Here is a 19,346-nt window from a genome sequence, read left to right as displayed (position 1 = left end):
TTCCATTACTGGGATTATATCCGAAAAATCCTGAAACACCAATTCAAAAGAACCTATGCACTCCAATGTTCATAGCAGCACTATTTACAATAGCCAAGTGCTGGAAACAACCTAAATGCCCATCTGTAGATGAGTGGATCAAAAAACTGTGGTACATTTACACAACGGAGTTCTATGTAGCAGAAAGAAAGAAGGAACTTCTACCATTTGCAACAACATGGATGGAACTAGAGAGAATTATACTTAGCGAAATAAGCCAGGCAACGAAAGAAAAATACGTTATGCTGTCACCTATTACAGGAAACTAATGAACAACACAAACAAATGAGCAAAATTGAACCAGAGGTATGTAAACAAGGAGTAGACTAACAGTAACAAGGGGGGAGGGGGGAGGGAGAAAAGGGGGTAAGAAGGGGAAGTGTAAAATCAAAGAACATGTATAAATGACCCACAGACATGGGCAACTGAGTGGGGACTGAATGTGGGGGGAAGGGAGGGGCAGGATACAGGGAAGCAAGAAGGGAAAAAAAAAAGTGAGACAACTGTAATGGAAAAACAAACAAAAAAATTTTTTTTAGTGGGGGAAAAGGAAAATATGAAGAATGGAAATGCCAGTTCAGTGAATATTAGGACAAAGATTTTCCTTCACGTTGTATATTTTTCTCCCTATTTGATCTCTCCAGAGTTTGGCATTCTAAACAAGTAAGTAATGACTTAAGTTTCTTTGCATAGACCTAATAAGACCAGTTGTTAATAGAGGTTCCTTTTTCTGAACAAGCCTTTGACTGGAATGTCAAGCCTAAAGGAGACATGCTTGGGCTCATGTTGTTACCAAAAAGCCCTAAGGAACTGGGAATGACTTTCAAAGGTAATAAAAGCCCGCGAAATAAAAGGCCTGCTGCCATGGTTGGTTGTGCGGTCCACAGCAATCTCTCCAGGGAAGGAACGAAGGTTGTTTTCCTGAAAGATGGCTAGAAGGGACCTTAAGGCACAATGGAAAACCAGAAAGACTTGGAAAGGACAGGTGTGTACAGGCAAGGATGAATGCCAGGTATGTGGCCCAGCTTCTGTGCACTGAAGAGCAGACTGAGGGCCACCCTAAATGTTCCTTGGGTAAGTTCCAGCAAAACAGAACTAAAGATCATAAGTGATCATTTGCTGCTCTTGTTATGCTTATGCAAATGAACAGGATAAATTAAAAATGGACTTAATGTAGTCCCTTTAAAGACAAGGAGAGTAATCTTAGGGAGAAAAATCAGTATTCAAGGAAAATCACAATGATCAGTGGCAGACTGTAAAGTAGGGCAGCTAACCGTCTTAAAAGTTTCTTCTCATTTAAAAAATGGTTTCACTTGAAAATTAAACCATATCTGTGATATCACCAAAGAGATTCAAGTTGCAGGCAAGTAGAATGTCAAGTGCCCTGCAACTGTATGTCTTCCCAATAAGACAGTCTTACAGATTTAGAGACTTTTTTGTTGGTTATGTTACATAAATTAACATGTGTTTTCTGTTTTCAAAGGGCATAAGCCTATGACCGCATTACCTGAGTGATTGTCTGTACGCATAAGCCTCACTTAATCCTCTCTGCAGCGCTGCCTCCGGAGACTCAACAGTTTGACTGAACTAAATGGCTGAGTTGGTGAATAATGGGGTGGTCTGTGGGCTTCACTTTAAAACTGAATTCTCTTTTCTATCCTAATGGCTTGGACAGAAAGGGCCCAGAGGTCTGAGAGGGGGGAAACATAAACTATTTCCCTCAGCCCAAACTAAATAAAATGGGCAAAAGGGTTTTGGACAGGAGAGATGTGCCTAGCACACCTTCCTCCAAAGAAGCCCTTTTTTTTTTTTTTTTTTTTTCTCCTAATGTGGAACATTGAAAAATTAATCCCTGCCTTTTGCCACCTAGTAGTTATGGATTGAATGATGCTTTTTAACCCTTTTTGCCAAATCTGTTGCCCCCAGAACACAACAAGGATGCCAGCCTGCTAAACCAAGCACGCCGTTGTCCGGAGACAGCCAACTGACCTGGAGTCTGCATGATCCTTTCCCATGTGGGAAGGCCACCCTCCCCTCCACACCCCCACTCTTATTAGGGATTTCTGGACCCAAGGGTAGGTAGGACGACGACCATGTCCAGCTTGAAGCAGCTAGAGGAGCTTGAGACCTTCGCCCATTGTCCTTTACAAGATTACAAAGGGTCTTAATATCTGAGAGGGAGGGATAGTTATTTTTTACGAACCATGGGTATGGACTTGGGGGGGGATGCTGGGGGAGGGAGATACTGGGTGGAGGGGAGTAAAGGGGAAAAAATTGGAACTACTGTAACAGCATAATCAATAAAATATACTTTAAAAAAAAATACAGAGTAGAAAATAGCAAGACAGTAAGGGAGAGAGGAAAGAGAAAGAGAAAGTAGAGAAGAGAAGGGTAGGAGAAAGAATGCCAGAAGAAGGGGAGGAAGAAGAGGGGTGACTGATTTATTATTTTTAAAAATATATATATATTATAAAAAAGATTAGGAGATTAAAACATGATATAAAATTGCAAGATAGAGAGAAAGAGAGAATATATAGCGAGAGGAATATGAGATGGGAAAGCAAGAGGATGAGGGAGAGAAAGAACACAGAGGAAGGAAGGATATCAGGAGGAAGAGGAGATATTAGAGAGGGAAAGATTGAAATTGAAGAGCTGACAAAATATAGGATGAAGGAGAGAAATACAAGAGGGAGAGAAAGAAGTGAGGGGATGGGGTGGAAAGAGAGAAGGGGTAAGAATGGGAGGGTGAAGGGAGAGGGGGATAGATTAGAATTATAATTTGAATATTAAAAGATTACAATATAAAGTGGAATAGGGAGAGAGAAAGAAGGAGAGAGAGAATATTTATAGGGAAAGAAGGAAAATAAGGGCATGGGATGAAAGAAAAACGAATGTAGATTGAAGGGTGACAAAATAAAGAAAGAAATTTAATAAAATTGAAGGTGCTTAGTGCAGAGAAAGTAGAGAGAGAGAGAAAGGGAGAGAACTTAAAATTAAAAAATTAACTGAGAATAGGATGCAGGGGAGACATCCTAAGGGGAGAGAAGGGAGGGAAGAGGAGGGGAGAAAAGGAGAGAGAATAAGAAAGCACAGGGGGCAGTTAGAGAGAGAATGAGAAATAAAAGAATGAGAGGATTTTAACTCAATTCAACTTTTAGGCACAGTCTCTGGCTATTTTGTTTTTTTTGTTTTTTTCCTTCCTTCCTTCCTGAGTCCACCCCTATTCAAAATTCTATGAGTTTAAAATCTTTTCTGGTTGGTTGGCTGACTGTGGGAGGGTTCTGTTTGATTCTAGGATTGCTAGTCTTTTATTTGTGGGCCTACCGCCGCTCTGCAGTGAGCTGCGTTCAGTTGTCCCCTCCTTAGGCACCCTCAGCCCTCCTCAGGCTTGTCCAGCCACTCCCTCCCCCGTTGGTCCAGCCTGCGCCAGCCAGCAATCCCCGCCCTGCCTCTAGTCGTGTTTCTATTCCCAGGCCATAGCTTCTGTTTTCTTCCCTGTCTATATGCTTGCGCACCCCTCCTCTCTCCCTGTCTCAAGATCGTCCCTTTGTTCTGCAGGACTCTGGCACAGTCGGTCAAAGCGCCGGGCCCAGTGGCACTTTCCTGCCCAGGGCCTCTCCCCTAGTCTGGAGCTCTGCAGTGCCTTTCCCACATGGGCTCTTCTCCTTGCCCCAAAACTGTCTCTATTCGGAGCTACAGCTTCCGCTGGCTTCCCTGTCTATAGGCCTGCGCACTCTATCTTTCTTCCCGCCCCAGCACCGTTCCTTTGTTCTGTAGGATTCCAGTTTGGTCGGTCAGCACAGCCCTCTCCTACCCAGGAGTTCTCCCCCAGTCTGGATCTCCACAGCAGCCTTTCCCTTCAGGCCCCTCTCCCCGCCCTAAAACCGTTTCCACTCCAGAACCACAGCCTCCACTCTCTTCCCTACTTACACACCCTGCGCGTCCTATTTCTCTCCTAGCCCGAAACCCGTCTTTTGTTCTGTGGGATTCTAGCACAATTGCTCAGTTCTCCCCCTGTCCGGAGTTCCACAGCAGCCTTTCTGTGCGGCCCATCTCCTTGCCCCAAATCTGTCCCTTTGTTCTGTAGGGCCCTAGCACGAGTGCTGTGCACACCCGGAGTGCCGAGCTTTTGGTCGGAGGCTGCAGCTGAGGAGGTTTCCCTCTAGACTCAGATCACACAGTTTCTCCCAGCCCTGGTTGTTCACTGTTCTCTCCCTCCTCTGGCTTTTTTGGCCAAATCCTCTCCCTAACTCCCTACAAGAATTCACCCATTGGTGCTCCCCTAGCAGGGGGAGTCTCCACGCAGCTCTCGATTAGTGAATTCTCCGGTTCAGTACTGCAAACGCACCGAATCCCGGAATGACTCAGCCTGCAGTGTGTGGCAAACTCCTCCACCCCCCTCCACGCTGCTCCCATGCTCTCCTCCCTGTTCACGCTATTGGAGATCCACACTCACTCAGTCACTCCTCTTCGCATTCATTCCTGGAGTCTCTCCCTAACAGGAGCGAGTTGAGAACACTGTCCCTACTCCGCGGACATCTTCCCCTCCTACTGTTTCCAGAAACTTTTTGATTTCTACCTTGATGTCATTGTTAACCCATTCACTATGTAATAGCATGTTTGTTCATTCTCCATGAGTTTGAATATCTTGGAATTTTTTTTGAGGTTGATTTCCAGTTTCAAGCCATTGTGATCTGAGAAGATGCTTGATATAATTTCAATTTTCTTGAATTTGTTGAGGCTTGTTTTTTGTCCTACTATGTTGTTTATCTTTGAAAATATTATATGTGTACTTGAAAAGAATGTATTATTTGATTCTTTGGGGTGAAAAGTTCTATATATATCAACTAAGTCCATTTGATCTGGAGTGTTGTTCAGTGCCTCAATATCCTTGATGTTCCTTTGCTTTGAGGATCTGTCCATTGTTGACAATGGGTTGTTAAAGTCCCCTACTATGAGTGTGTTGCTGTCTATATCCTTCCTGAAGTCTTTCAAAATTTTTCTTATATATTTGGCTTCTCCTATTTTTGGTGCATATATGTTTATTAGAGTTATATTTTCTTGATGGATTTTTTCCCTGAAGTATTATGAAATGTCTTTTTTTGTCTCTTTTTATGGCCTTTGTTGTGAAATCTGTTTTGTCTGATATAAGTATTGCTACCCCAGCTTTTTTTTCATGTCCATTTGATTGAAATATTCTTTCCATACCTTTACTTTCAGTCTGTGTAGATCTTGTGTTCTTAGGTGGGTCTATGTAAACAGCATATATGTGGTCATGCTTTCTAATCCATTTATGTACCCTATGTCTTTTGATTGGTTCATTTAATCCATTTACATTTAAGGTAATTATCAATAGTTACTTATTCGTTGTCATTTCCCCCCTTTGTACTGATGTTCCTCTCTGTCTCTCTCTGTTTCTTCATCTTCTTATGCAGACCTCTTAGTATCTTTTGCAATGCTGGTTTGGTGGAGATGTATTCTCTTAGCCCTCTTTTGTCTCGGAAACTCCTTATTTCACCTTCCATTTTGAATGATAGTCTTGCTGGGTAGAGTATTCTTGGTTGTAGGCCTTTGTTTTTCATTGCTTGGGAATTTTTTTACCGTATCCTCTGGCTTGTAGTGTTTCTGTTGAGAAATCTGATGCTAGTCTTATTGGAGCTCCCTTATATGTTATTAACTGTTTCTCTCTTGATGCTTTTAGCATTCTCTTTGTCTTTGAATGTTGCCATTTTAATTATGATGTGTCTTGAAGTGGGCCTGTTGGGGTTCATCTTCATTGGGACCCTCTATGCTTCCTGGACTTGAGTGACTTTTTCTCTCCTCAAGTTAGGGAAGTTTTCTGTCATTGGTTTTTCAAACGGGTATTCTATCCCTTGCTCTTCTTTTTCTCCTTCTGGTATTCCTATGATACAGATATATTACATTTCAGTTGTCCTGCAGCTCTGATAAACCCTCTTCAATCTTTTTCCGTCTTTTTGTTGTTGTTGTTGTTGCACTGTCTGGGAGTTATTTTTTAATGTTGTCCTCCAGCTCACTGATCCAATCTTCTGCTTCCTCTATCCTAATTTTAATTCCTTCTACTGTGTTCTTCAATTCAGAAATTGTATTTTTTAATTTCTCCTGGCTCTTACTGAGAGCTTCTATGTTATTTTAAGAAAAAGTGTATTTTATTAATTATGTTGTTACAGGAGTCCCAATTTTTTCCCCTTTTCTCCCCTCTTCCTATTTACTCCTTTTTCTCAGCAAAGCCACCCCCCCTGAGTTCACGGCCATGGGTAGTGCATATAAGTTTTTTGGCTTTACCCTTTCCTATATTATTCTTAACTTCCCCCTGTCTAGTTTGTACCAACCAATTATGCTTCTTAATCCCTGTAGTATTTCCTCATTTCTCTCCGTCAGCCTTCCCAGCTAATAACCCTTCAAAATGATTCATATGCCTATGATTTTGTTCCTATATTGGTTAGCTTAGTTGGGTTTTGCTTTTATTTTTTTGATTTGGTTGTTGATAGTTGTGAGTTTGTTGTCATTTTACTGTTTATAGTTTTTATCTTCTTTTTCTTAAGTAACTCCCTTTAACATTTCAGATAATAACGGCTTGGTGAAAATGAACTCTTTTAGCTTTACCTTGTCTGGGAAGCACTTCATCTGCCCTTCCATTCTAAATGATAGCTTTGCTGGATAGAGTAATGTTGGTTGTATGTCCTTGCTTTTTATCACACTGGATACTTCTTGCCAGTCTCTTCTTGACTGCAAAGTTTCTTTTGAGAAATAGGCTGGTAGTCTTATAGGCACCACTTTGTCGGTAACCCTCACTTTTCTCTTGCTGCTTTTAAGATTCTCTCTTTATCTTCCACCTTTGGCATTTTAATGATGATGTGTCTTGGTATGGTCCTTTTTGGGTCTAGCTTGTTTGGGACTCTCTGTGCTTCCTGAACTTTTATATATATTTCCTTCCCCAAATGTGGGAAGTTTTTCTTCATTATTTTTTCACATAAACTTTCAATTTCTTGCTCTCCCTCTTCTCCTTCTGGCACCCCCACGATTCAGATGTTGGCACGTTTAAAATTGTCTCAGAAGTTCCTAAGCCACTCCTCACTTTTTTCAATTCTTGTTTCCTCATTCTGTACTGGTTGACTGTTTATTTATTCCTTATATTCCAAATCATTGATTTTGACCCCAGTTTCCCTCCCTTCACCATTGGTTTTGTGTGGATTTTCCTTCGTTTCAATTAGCATAGCCTTTACTTCTTCCCTTATGCATTTGCTGTACTCAAGCATATCTGTCAAGCCTGTGAGCATCTTTATCACCAGTGTTTTGAATCCTGCATCTGTTAGTTTTGCTATCTCCTTGTCTGTGAGATTGGCTATCTCCTCTTCACTTAGTTCTCCCAATGGAACCTTGATCTGTTCCCCCTTTTGGGCCATACTTCTCTGTCTCCTCATCTTGACAGGCTTCTGTGTTTGTTTGCCTCAGTGTCTTAGGTAGGGATGTCACTCCTGTTACATTGTAAGGGGCAGAGCCTTAGGTATTTGTCAGTACTGGGGGACCTGTTCCACCACGTTGTGGCACTGTATGTGGGGGAGGGATCAGAGAGGGAACAATGCCCCTTGCTCAGCACTTGCCCATTTTCCAGGCATATCTCCCACTTCCGTATGGGACTGGCACCTCTCTAGCTGTTGCCCTGGCTGTCGTTCCCAGAGTGGGTGGGTTTGCGGATGTGCTAGGACCACAAGGGCCCATTAAACAAGTGGACTCTCCTGAGGGACTGGCAGTTTCCTCCTCTGCTTCAACCCCCGCCCCCCCTGGTTTGCAGAGTCAGAAGCAATGAGGCTTAATTCTCTCTGGTGCTGGGACCATGAGCTGCTCGGTCCAGTCAGGAACTGGGAATGCTTCTCAGGTGTCCTTTGCCACTTTTTAAAATGTGTGACTGCCTTTTCTGCCAGCATGCCACTGCTGACCTTGCTGCTGCCACCACACTGCATCCGCTTTGCCCTTGCTCTGCCCCTCCTACCTGTCTGGATGAGTATTTCTTCTTTATATCTTTGTTGGACTTCCATGCAGCTTGATTTTCTGGAACTTCTGGTTGTCTCTAGTTTTGAGGTTGTTGTATCCCTTCTTAGTTGTAGAGGGAGACCCAGCGTGTCTGTTTAGGCCTCTGTCTTTGCCAGAAGTGTTGTTCCTACATTTTTGATGAAGGGAAATGCTGCTTCCTGAGTTTATTTACAGGTCTGAGTAGCGAAGATTGTTGAACAGAGACTAATTTCTTCAGATTCTTTGGACAAGTTGACCTGGGGGTTGGCTTCTGAAGGAGAAATTAGAACATAATGGGGATCTCAGTGGAAATGTGTGAAGTATCTAGGGGTGACCAAAATAGAGAGAAAATTTTTTTTCTTTGTTTCTCTTCCTCTGCCATTCAAAGCCCTGCAGCCTATAGCCTCTCAAACTTTTGAATATTCAGTTTACTTTTTTTTTTGTAATAGAATCTTTAGTTTTTTTCTAGTTTTTCACACAGAATAAGCCTAAACTTTCTTTGAAATTGCAAATTTTCATGTTTAGGATGGTTATTATTGTCCTTATTACCTAATATAGTGCCTGGATTATTCCGTTTCCTCCAAACGGTTTACCAAATTGTTACCTTTCTTTCTAATTTATCTTGCAAAAATGTGATACTAAGAGATAAGAAAGAACCCTTCTGTTCTATCACTTTCCTGCTCAAGAACCTAAAGTTTATCTTCACTGTTTATCCTATGTTACCCTTTTTAAAATGCAGGTCTATTGAAGTATTTGCCTCTTTAGGTATACAGTTTTTAGTTTCAACATACAATCACTTAACCACCACCACATCAATGTATGGAATATTTTCATCAAGCCTAGAAGTCAATGCTCACTACCCACCCCTGTGAGCACTAATCTTATTTCTCTGCCTTATATAACTATTCAGAGGTTATATAACTGTAATCATAGAACATAACACATTTTGTGTCTGTTCTCTTCCACATACCACTGTATTTTTTAGATTCATCCATATTGTGGTATGTAGCAGTAGTTTATCTCTTTCACTTCTGAAGTGTTCTATTGTACAAATGTACCCAAATTAAATTATTCATTAGCTGATGGAAAATGAGTTTATCTTGTTTTGTTAGCTCTTTTGAGTAAAACTGTTGTAAGTATTTATTGTAGGTCTTTGTGAACATGAGTTTTCATTTCTTCTGAATAAGTCCATAGGAGTAAACTAGCTAGGTCATAAATTATATATTTATTTATTTTCATTTTTAATTATGTTTTTTATTTCTTTTTTATTGTGTTTTTCCATTACCATTTACCTCCCTTCCCATTGCAATTACCACACTGCTGTCTATGTCCATGAGTTCTTTTTCCTTTTTTCTTGATCTCTCCAACCCCAACCCCTGCCCATAGCTGTCATTCTGCTCTTTATCTATGAGTCTCTCTCTATTTTGCTTGTTAGTTCAGTTTGTTCATTAGATTCCACATATCAATAGCAGCATAGGGTATTTGTTTTTCTCTGACTGACTTATTTCACTTATCATAATGTTCTTCAAGTCCATCTATGCTGTTACAAGGAGTAAAATTGTTTTTATTTTTTATGGCCAAGTAGTATTCCATTGTGTAAATATCCCACAGTTGTTTTATCCATTCATCTACTGATGGACACTTAGGCTGCTTCCATATCTTAGAGTTTGTAAATAATGCTACAATGAACATAGGGGCACTTATGTTATTTTGAATTAGTGTTTTGAGTTTCTAATGAATGCCATCAACAAAATAAAAAGACAACACATAGGATGGGAGAACATATTTGCCAATACATCTGATAAGGAGCTAATATCCAAAATGTATAAAAAACATAAAATTCCATACAAAAAAAAAAAAAAAACCCAAACAATCCAATTTAAAAATGGGCAAAGGGCCTGAATAGACACTTCTCCAATGAGGACATATAAAGATGGTCCATAGACATATGAAAAGATGCTCAATGTCATTAATCATCAGATAAATGCAAATTAAAAACACAATGAGATATCACTTCACACTGGTCAGAATGACTATTACCAACAAATCAGCAAACAACAAGTGCTAGCGAGAAAGTGAAGGGTTTATATTTCTGCACTGTTGGTGGGAATGCAGATTGGTGCAACCACTGTGGAAAGAAGTATGGAGATAACTTGAAAAATTAAAAATGGATCTGTCTTTTGATCCAGCATTCCTACTTCTGAAAATATATCATGTTATATATTTAAATTCTTTTCCAAAGGCTTCATACTATTTTGCTTTCCCCAAAACAATGTATATAAGTACCAGTTGCTCTGCATCCTTACCAAGTATTGTCAGGATATTTTTGTCTTGCTATTTAGGAGATGTGTATTCTATTTTATTGTGGACTTATTTTAGATTTTTCTAAAGAATAATTGTATTTGACATTTTTTTGTGTCTCTTTAAAGCTGCTCATATTTTCAATAAATTGTTTACTGATCTTTGACTCGTAAATTTTTGAGTACGAGTTCTTTATCAGACATGTGTTCTGAAAGATTTTTTCTTTGCCTGTTGTTTTCTTTGTGTTATTACAACAGTAGATGTTTTGAATTATAATAGTCAAATTTGTCAAAAATATATTTTTTTGTTTTCTGTGCTTTTTGTGTCCTTTCTAAGAAATATGTGCTTAACACAGGTTACATTGAATTTCTCTAGCAGTGTTATAAGTTTTAATTGTATATGTAGAATGGTGATAACATTTGAAGTTAATTTTTTAAAAAAATTATTTAAAATTTTAAATTTTGATGTTTTAGTTGTTCTAATTATTTCCCCCTTTGTCCCCCTACACTCAGCCCACCCCCAACTTCCATAGTCAATTCCCACTCTGTTGTCCATGTAAATGGGTCTTTTCATATCTTCCTCGACTAATACCTTCACCTTCTTTCAAACATTCCCCTCTTCCCTCCTCCCCTCTTAACCCTGTCAGGCTGTTCCTTGATTCTATGACTCTGGTTCTATTTTGCTGATTAGTTCATTTTGTTCATAAAATTCCTCTTTCAAGTGAGATCACATGGTATTTATTTTTCACCAACTGGCTTATTTCACTTAGCATAATAGCCACCAGTTCCAACTATGTTGTCGCAAAAGGTAAGAGTTCTTTATTCTTGCTGTGTAGTATTCCATTGTGCAAATGTACACAGTTTTTGATCCACTCACCTACTGATGGGCCCTTAGGCTCTTTCCAACTCTTGGTTATTATAAATAGTGCTTCTATGGACATTGGGATGCATCAACTTTTTTGAATTGGTGTTTCAGGATTCTTAAGGTATATTCCCAGCAGTGGAATCATGGGTCAAAAAGCAGTTCCGTTTTTATTTTTTTGAGGAAATTGCATATTGTGTTCAACAGTAGCTGCACCAGTTTGCATTCCCACAACAGTGCACTAGGGTCCCCTTTCCCCCACATCATCACTAACATTTTTTGTTTGTTGATTTATTAATGATAGCCATTTTGGTAAGTGTGAAGTGGTATTTCATTGTGGTTTTAATTGGCATCTCTGTGATGACTTGTGATGTTGAGCATTTTTCCATGTGTCTATGAGTCATCTGTATGACCTCCTTGGAGAAGTGTCTATTCAAGCCCTTTGCCTATTTTTAATCGGATTGTTTGTCTGCATGGTGTTGAGTTGTATGAGTTCTTTATATATTTTGGAGATTAAAGCCTTGTCCAAAGTATCATTGGCAAACATGCTCCCCCATGCAGTAGGTTCCCTTTTCATTTCACTGATGGTTTCTTTAGCTATGTAGAAACTTTTTAGTTTGATGTAGTTCCATTTGTTTATTTTTTCCTTTATTTTCCTTGCTCTAGGAGATATATCAGCAAAAATATTGCTACATGAGGTATCTGAAATTTTACTGCTTGTTTTTCTCTAGGATTCTTACGTTTTCAGAACTTATATTTGTCTTGTATACATTTTGAGTTTATTCTGTGTATGGTGTGAATTGGTGGTCTAGTATCATTTTTTTGGCATGTCCAGTTCTCCCAACGCTATTTATTGAAGAGACTATTTTTACTCCAGTGTATGCTCATGGCCCCCGTGTCAAATATTAATTGACCATAGAGATGTGTCTAGTTCTGGGCTGTCTGTTCTGTTCCATTGATATATGTGTTTGTTCTTATGCCAGTATCAGACTGTTTTAACTACACTGACCTTATAGTATAGCTTGACATCAGGTATTGTGGTCCCTCCTACTTTGTCCTTCTTTCTCAAGTTTGCTGAGGCTATTCGGGGTCTTTTTTGGTTCCATATAAATTTTTGTAGTATTTGTTCTATATCTTTGAAATGTGCAATGGATATTTTAATAAGAATTCCTTTGAATCTATAGATTGCTTTGGGTAGTATGGACATTCTAGTGATGTTAATTCTTCCAGTCCATGAACATGGCATATGCTTCCATTTATTTGTATCTTCCTCATTTTCTTTCTTCAGTGTCCTATAGTTTTCTGAGTATAGCTCTTTTACATCCTTGGTTAAATTTATTCTTAGGTACTTTATTTGTTTATTTTTGTTGTTGCTAAGGTAAATGGGTTTTTCCCTTAATTTCTGTTTCTGATAGTTTATTGTTGGTTTGCAAAAAGGCCATTAATTTCTGAATATTGTCCTTGTATCCTGCTATTTTGCCAAATTCACTTATTAGGTTGAGTAGTTTTTAATGGAGTCTATAGTATTTTCTATGTACATTATCATGTCATCTGCAAATAATGACAGTTTTCCTCCCTCCTTCCCAATTTCGATGCTTTTTATTTCTTCTTGTCTGATCACTGTGGCTAGAACTTTCAGTACTGTGGCAAAAGTTGACACCCTTGTCTTGATCCTGATCTTAATGAAAATAGTTATAGTGTTTGCCCATTGAGTATGATGTTGGCAGTAGGATTTTTGTATATGGCCTTTATTATGTTGAGCTGTGCTTCCTCTATTCCCATTGATCATAAATGGGAGCTGTATTTTATCAAATGCTTTTTCTGCCTCTGTTGATATGATCATGTGATTTTTGTCCTTAATTTTGTTTATGTGAGATATTACATTTATTGATTTGTGAATATTGTACCATCCTTGCATCCCTGGGATGAATCCCACTTGATCATGGTGTATGATGTTTTGAATGTATTGCTGGATCCAGATTACCAATATTTTGTTGAGGATTTTAGCATGTATATACAACAGAGATATTGACCTATAAGTTTCTTTGTTGTGTCTTTATCTGGTTTTGGAATTAGGATAATACTGGCTTCATAAAAAGTGTTTGGGAGTGTTTTTTCTTCTTGAATTATTTTTGGTAATAATTTGAGAAGGATAAGTGTTAGTTTTTCTTTGAAAGTTTGATAAAATTTGCCTGTGAATCTATCTGTCCATCGCTTTTGTGTGTCAAGAGTTTTTTGATTATTGCCTCAATTTCTCTCGTTGTTATCAGTCAATTGAGGTTTTCTGCTTCTTCTTGATTCAATTTTGGAAGATTGTATGTTTCTAGAAATTTATCCATTTTGCCAAGGTTGTCCAATTTTTTGGCATATTTGTTCATAGCAATTTCTTACAATCTTTTGTATTTCTGTGGTATCAGTTGTTATTCCTCTTCTTTCATTTTGGATTTTATTTATTTGGGCCCTCTCTCTTTTTTCCTTGATGAGTCTGGTTACAAGTTTGTCCATTTTGGTTATCTTTTCAAAGAACCAGCTCCTGGATTCATTGATCATTTGAATTGATATTTTTACTCTCTATGTCATTTAATTCTGCACTGATCTTGATTATTTCCTTCCTTTGTTTTTGTTCCTCTAGTTCTTTTAGTTGTAGGGTTAGGTTGTTATTTAAGATTTTACTGTCTTCTTTAGGTAGGCCTGTATTACTATGAACTTCCCTCTCAGGACTACCATCACTATGTCTCATAGGTTTTGGGTTGTTGTGGGTTCATTTTCATTTTTTTTCCAGGTACTTTTTGATTTCTCCCTTGATCTCATTGTTAACTCATTCATTATTTAATAACATGTTATTCAGTTATTATGTATTTGAATGTTTTTGAGTTTTTTCTTGAGGTTGGTTTCTAGTTACAAACCATTGTGATCCATGAAGTTGCTTGATATAATTTCAATTTTTTTGAAATTTTTAAGGCTTGTTTTGTATCCTACCATGTGGTCTATTTTTGAAAATGATCCATGTGCTTTTGAAAGAATGTATATTTTGCTCCTTTGGGATGAAATTTTCTGTAAATATCAATTCGGTCCATTTGATCTAGTGTTGTTCAATGCTGTAATATCCTTATTGTTTATTTTTTGTTTGGAAGATATATTCAGTGTTGACCACGGTGTTGTAAAATTTCATACAATGACTGTATTGCTGTCAATCTGTTTCTTAATGTCTTCCAGGATTTTCTCTATATACTTTGGTGGTCCCACTTCGGGTGCATATACGTTTAGAAAAGTTATATCTTGTTTGACTACTCCCTTAAGTATTATGTAGTCACCTTCTTTGTCTCTTGTTATGGCCTTTGTTTCAAAGTCTATTTTGTCTGAGATAAGAATTGCTATCCCAGCTTTTTTCATGTCAATTTGCATGAATTATTTTTACCATCCCTCCACTTTCATCCTGTATGAATTTTTTCTTCTGAGGTGGGTCTCTTATAGACAGCATATATGCAGGTTGTGTTTTCTTATCCTTTCAGTTACCCTATGTCTTTTGATTGGGGCATTTAATCCATTACATTTAAGGTTATTATTGATAAATGTTTATTCATTGTCAATTTTTCCTTTGTTCCTCTCTCTCTTTCTTTTTTCTTATTCTTAAAGCAGTGCTTGCTTGATGGAGATGTATTCTTTCAGCCTTTTTTTTTTTTTTTTTTTCTGGAAAGCTCTTCATTTTTTTCTTCCATTTTGAATGAGAGCCTTGCTGGATAGAGTAGTTTTGGTTGTAGGTGCTTGCTTTTCATTAATTGGATTGTTTCATTCCAGTCCTTTCTGGCTTGTTGTGTTTCTGTTGAGAATTCAGCTGATAGCTTTATCAGAGCCACCTTGTATATTACTAGCTTTTTCTCTATTGTTGCCTTTAAGATTTTCTCTTTATCTCTAAATTTGTCATTTCTATTGTGATGTGTCTTGAAGTGGGCCTCTGTGGTTCATCTTCACTGGGAACCTCTGTGGTTCCTGAACTTGCATGACTTTTTCCTTATCATGTTTGAAAAGTTTTGCATCATTACTTTTGTAAACAGTTTTCTATGCCTTGCTCACTTTCTTCTCCTTCTTGTATCCCTATTATGTGAATATTGCTATATTTCACATTGCCCTGCATCTCCCTTAAACTATATTGTTTTTGAGTCTTTTTTGTTTGTTTGTTTTGTTGATCTGACTGGGTGCTTTTTTCTACCTTGTCTTCCAACTTGCTGATTTGATTCTTTGCTTCGTTTAGCATGCTCTTAATTTCTCCTTCTGTATTCTTCATTTCAGCTATTGTATTCTTCATTTCCACCTGGTTTTTATTCATAGTTTCTATGTTCCTTTTCATGCTGATGTAGTTCTCACTAAGTTCCTTGAGCATCCTTAGATCCATTATTTTAAACTCTATTTCTGATAAATTGATAGCCTCAATTTCATTTAACTTTTTTTGGGAGGATTCCTTCTTTCCTTTCAATTTTTTTTTTGTCTCCCCATTTTAGAGACTCTTTTTGTTTGTTTCTGTGTATTAGATTGATCTGCTTTGATTCCCTGTCTTTGTGGGGTGGTCTTCTGTGGCATCTCCGTCCCCCCCCCCCGCTAATATGCACTCAGCATGGGCCTCTTAAGCCAGGCTGGACTGTTACAGAGGAGAGGAATGGACACACCTGTCCCTTCCCAGATGTTTTTACTCTTCAGGGGGTGGGTCTGCCTGGCTGCAAAGAATCTCTGGCATTCTACTCTTGTCCATCTTACCCCCAACCCACTGCCTTTGCAGGAGACACAGTCCAGAACTCTGTGTTCTGCAAAGCCCCCCAGACTGCTAGGTGAGCTGGGTGGGGCCCAGCAAACCCCTTGTTGCACAACTCTCTGAATTCCTTGCCAAAGGTGGATTCAGTGGGAGTGAACTGTGCTTTCAACCTGCTCTTCTTGCTGGATGAAGAGCTGCATGCAGGGTCTTTGCCCAGCCCCCTTTCAGCTCCTTTTTAAAAAGGTTCTATGTGGTATCCGTACCACAGTACTGAGTCACTGTCTGGTTTTTTGTGCATATCCCCTCACACAAAAGCAAAATGTCTCTCGTGGTCATGACTGGCTGCAGCCTTCAGGGTCTTATGACAGACCCAGATGTGGTAACCTGATTGTTTTAGGAGATTGAATCCCTTTATGGAATTCTCCAGGTTGGCACTATTATTATGGACATGCTGCTTGCTGTGTTTGTGTAGCCTGAGTCTCCCAGACTCCATATATCTTTCCAAGTCTCTCCCAGTTAGGGTTGGGGGTCCCTGTGCAGGACTAGGGCTCCCTGCTCTGAGACAGGAGGGAGTTTCTAAGCTGTCGTTTCTGTCTGGTCTTTCTGCTGCTGCAGGCACCACACACAGCATATTTCCCCTTCAACTTATAATGTCTCCTTACTGGATGGTATGAAGTGTCTTCTGTACTCCTTGGCTTCGAAACTTCATAGCAGCTACGATTCTGTTGATTTTTGGTGTTAGTTGCCAGAAGAGCTGCTGAAAATCCAAGTTGGGGTCAAGAGCAGGTGGACTTAATTTCCACCTACTCGGCCACCATCTTCAAACCCCTCTGAAGTTAATTTTCTAATATGGTGCATTATATGAATTAAAGTTTGTTTAGCAGCCCAATTTGTCCTATTCTCAATTTTGAAAGAGTGCATGGTACCTCATTATGGATTACTTCAATCTTAATTCTTAGTCCCACCCATTAAGGCCCCTGTATTAATTTCATTGTACTGTTATAACAAATTACTACATGCCTAGTGGCCTAAAGCAACCCAACTTTATTATGTTATAGCTTCATAGAACAGAAGTTTGACTCAGGCTTCTCTGGGCTAAAATGAATGTGTTGGTGGGCCTGTGTTCTTTCTGGAGGCTGAAGGGGGTAGAATTTGTTTGCTTGACTTTTCTAGCTTCTAAAGGCTGCCACATTATTTGGATAGTGAGCTCCTTGCATCTTCAAAGCTAGCAATTGCCAGTCAAGTCCTTCTCATGTCATATTACTCTGACATTGACTTTTCTGCCTCCCTCTTCTATTTCTAAGAGTCCTTGTGCTTCCATCTGGGACCACTGGATAATCCAGAATAATCTCCTTATTTTAAGGTCACCTGATTATGAACCCAAGCTCCACCTGAAACCTTAATTTGTTTTTGCCATATAACATAATATATCTACAGGTTCTGAGGCTTAGAACATGGATTTTTTTTAATTTTTTTATTTTGGTTTTTTAATTACAGTTGTCCCCTTTTCCCCCAATTTCTCTCCCCCACCCAACCCACCCCCTCTCCCACAATCATATCCCTCCCCGTTGTCCAGAACATGGATATTTTTTTGAAGTCATTATTCTGCCTACCACAATCATGATGTATTTTCCTTTGTATATATTGCTGGATTTAGTTTACTGATATTTTGTTAAACCTTCCGTATCTATACTCCTGAGGAGTAGTTTTCTGTAATTTTCCTTATTTGTATGTCTTTGTTCAGTTTTTATATCAGAGTACTGGTGGTCTAGTTAGGTGGGGGGGACCCAAGACAACCAGAATTTATTTATAAAAATTGTGTATTTATTCTTACATGTTTAAACTTCAGTCACTTTCAAAGTCCTCTCCATTTGATGCAATACACCTATTGAGACATTTTCCCACCACTCAAAACAGTTTTTGAACTTGTTGATTTTGATGCCTTTTAGTGTTTCTGCCATTTTTTTGTTTCACTTCTTTCATATTGGCAAAACGTTTCCCTTTAAGAATGTTTTTCATCTGGGGAAAACCAAAAAGTAGTTGCTTGGGGTGAGATTGGGTGAATAAGGAGGGTGGGGGATGGGGATCATGCTTTTTTTGGTCAAAAGCTGATGAACACTCAGTGCAGTGTGGGCAGATGTGCTTGTAAATCACCCATTATGAAATGGGCAAATGTGTTGAAAGAGTATAAAATTTTTTCACTGAAGTCAAACTCAGCCTCTCACAACAATGCCAGCTGGTACACTGATACAAATGGGTTCCTAGAACACACATCTAGTGGGAGAAGCCTGCGATACACAGGACAGGCCCTTCAGAAGAAAATTCTGGGTTCTTTTTAAGTCCCTCCTTGTAATAATGTATTGGATAGTGTTTCTTATATTTTATGAATTTGTTTATAATTGATGTTGTTTTTGTTTGTTTTGAGATTTTTAACCATGTTTAATTTCTGTAATAGATATGGGAAAATTTAGGATAATTAATTTTTCTTCGGTAAGTAATGATTATATCTTTTAAGAAATTTGTCCACTTTATCTGATTCAACTTATTGACAAAAATTGTTCAAAACAGTTCTTCATTATCCTTTTTACATGGATAAATATTAAATTTAATTTATTCTTATTTTTTAGAAAGAATATTGGCTATTTCAACATTGTTTATGCATTATCTTTAAAATTTCTCTCAGATCTGTAGTAATGTACTTCCTTTTATTGTTACGTTGATAATTTATGTTTTTTTTTTCTTCTTGATCCATCTGTCTTGAGGTTTATAAATTTTATTATTATTGTCTCAGATGGAGGCTTTGGCTTCACTGATTTTTATTGTTTTTCATTTTTCTCTACCATTAATTTGTGTTGTTTACATTTTCCTTTTTTTTTTTTTTTTTGGCTTTGGGATTTCGTTTGCTTTTTACTACTTCCTTAAGCTGGAAGTTTAGGTTATTGATTTGAAAGCTCTTCTCTTTTCTGGTATAAGTATTAACTGTTATAAATTTACTTCTAAGCCTATGTTATGTCTGTTCTACATATTTCGATATGAAGTATTTTTATTTTCATTGTATTTAAAATATTTCACAGTTTCTTTTGTGACTTTTTCTTTGACCCATTGATTTTTTAGAATGGTATTATTTACTTTCTAAATAATAAGTTATTTTTCAGAATATTGATTTCTAGTTTAATTCTGCTATGATCAGAAGATACTTTCCTAATTTCAATTATTTTAAGGTATTGTGTTTCTTTAATAACTCAGAAAATAAATTATTTTTGTTAATGCATGTTGAGCACCTGAAATCGATGCATATTCTTCTGCTTTGTGGAGTGTTATATAAATATGAGTTAGATTAAGTTCTTTGCTAGTATTATAAGACCTT

This window comes from Furipterus horrens, unplaced genomic scaffold (assembly GCF_987537825.1).
Source record: "Furipterus horrens unplaced genomic scaffold, mFurHor1.1.pri manual_scaffold_17, whole genome shotgun sequence".
In the NCBI taxonomy this organism is placed as follows: Eukaryota; Metazoa; Chordata; class Mammalia; order Chiroptera; family Furipteridae; genus Furipterus; species Furipterus horrens.
This window is presented reverse-complemented; position numbering follows the sequence as displayed.